This window comes from Parus major, chromosome 15 (assembly GCF_001522545.3).
Source record: "Parus major isolate Abel chromosome 15, Parus_major1.1, whole genome shotgun sequence".
In the NCBI taxonomy this organism is placed as follows: domain Eukaryota; kingdom Metazoa; phylum Chordata; class Aves; order Passeriformes; family Paridae; genus Parus; species Parus major.
The window spans coordinates 13,364,926-13,366,863 of NC_031784.1; the positions used below are offsets into that span (position 1 = coordinate 13,364,926).

The 1,938-nt window shown below is 48.9% G+C and overlaps 1 long non-coding RNA gene across 1 annotated transcript; it reads right to left on the minus strand.

The window, feature by feature from the left end:
- Window positions 1–103: 103 nt before the first annotated feature.
- Window positions 104–1,364, minus strand: LOC117245212. The gene is made up of 2 exons (XR_004499627.1): window positions 746–1,364; window positions 104–643 (listed from the first exon to the last, which is right to left on the minus strand). It is a non-coding gene; the product is annotated as an uncharacterized LOC117245212 (long non-coding RNA).
- Window positions 1,365–1,938: the final 574 nt, after the last annotated feature.

The following is a 1,938-nucleotide window of genomic DNA, read 5'->3' on the forward strand; positions in this document are numbered from 1 at the left end:
GAAACTCGAGTGAAGAGAAAGCTCATCACTGAGCCAGCCAGGCCACAGTGGAGAAGATCGAGTCAGTTCCCCTGCTGACACAGACCAGAGACAGGAGACCTTGTGGTGTTCCACAGAGAGTCTTTAATGCAGGCTTCAGCCAAGTGATGGTCCAAGCTGAACTGGGCAAAAGCCGGGGTTTTTATAGGTACAGGGAGAATTGGGAAGGGGATCAAAGAGTCTGAGACCAGGAAAAGATGACCAGGAGTTAACAGGGAGATAACATGGGCTCCTGAGGCAGGAAGGGCTCCACAGCTCAGTCACTGTGACTAGGCAGCTTTGTCTTATCTCAGGGGGCAGATCTCCAGGGAGGACGTCTGTAGAGGACTGGGCTTCCTCCACCACTAACCAATTAGAAATAAACATGATACTTTTAGAAAATGATACAAATGTAAGCTGTGAGCAATATTCAGTTATTGCTGCATGAAGAAACAAGTGTCTTGTCTGTCTCTACAGCAACAGTGCACTAGCCACACAATATCATTTGTGTGCCCTCCAGCCCAAAGAGCAGTTCCTGATCCTCCAAGATCTTCCTAGAACCTACCCCATCCTTTTTGTTCTACAATCTTGCAAGTTACTTCACGCCATGTTCCTGAGCTCTGATCTAGGATAATAAAAATTCATTTTAGCTTAAAAGTAAAAAATAGCCACATACACACACTTCACACCCTCTGCAGCCTGAAAGTCCATCAGTTATTTCCTTTACCTTATCCCAAACCTGATCACTCAGCCATTTCCTCTGTGCACTTCTCCAGAATCTCCAAACCTCCATTTCCAACAAATTGCTTTGTAAAGTTGCTGTACTTTCTTGGTTCTCTGAGCTTATTCCATTTTCCCTTTACAGAAAAAGTTGCAAGAACAGGAGCTGACTCAGCTAGCTGAAGCCATGGGTAACTTCATCTGCCCAGGAGTCCATCAAGGATCCATTTCCTTCCCAGCATTGTTCTCTACCAATACTTGTGCAAACACTTCATATCACCACTCCACAGTCCTCCAGCACTGGTTTTCTGATTTCATTGTTCCAAGGGGTTATTCTCAAGTGCATTTATACAGCCCATAAGTCTCAGATGAGGGCTGCAGTTTGTTTAGTTTTGGTTTTGTGTTGATTAGGCACGGCCTGGTTTGTTTTACAGTGGCGGAGGACATAGAAGTGGCTCCTGTGAGAAGCTGCTAGAAGCTTCCACCATGTCTGACAGAGCCAATCTCTGATGGCTCTGGAGATGGACATGCTGCTGGTCCAATTAGAGAGGCTGGTGATGCCTCTGTGATGACACAGATAAGAAGAAAACCAAAACAGCACATGTGCAGCTGTTTCCAGGGGTGGTGAGGTGGCACTGCTGGGGCCATCCCAGTGCAGGTGGTGGTGAGGCACCGTCACAGCCATCACCATCTCATCACAGCCTGTGGCCAGCCTCACCTGCCTGGCCACTCCTAGCCAGCCTCACAGCCCCAACAGGGCAGAAGGGCAGGGGCAGCTGCAGCAGCTTCCCCTTCCTGCTGCCCTGCACAAAGAGAGGCATTAAATGACACAGCAGTGGCCACTGCCCGAGCCATGGTGGCAGGGCCACATGGCCAACAGCAAAAACATGGCAAGCAATTCCCCTGTGTGGAGCCTAAAGGAAATCTACCTCGTGGCACTTCAGGATCTTGCAGGAACCTTTGAACTGCTAGAACTTGTTGACAGTGCTACCTTAAGGGCATCAGTTTTTCCTCCAGTCAGAGAAGAGGAGGAAGTGAGGACACGTGAGGAAAAACAACACGGCAGCACCAAGGTCAGTGGAAAGAGAGAGGGGAGGGAGTGCTCCAAGCACCGGAGCCAAGATTTCTCTGCAGGACATGGTGAGGACCAAACTGCAGGCCATGGTGCAAATGAAGTCCACAGGGAATGAAGAAATTCAC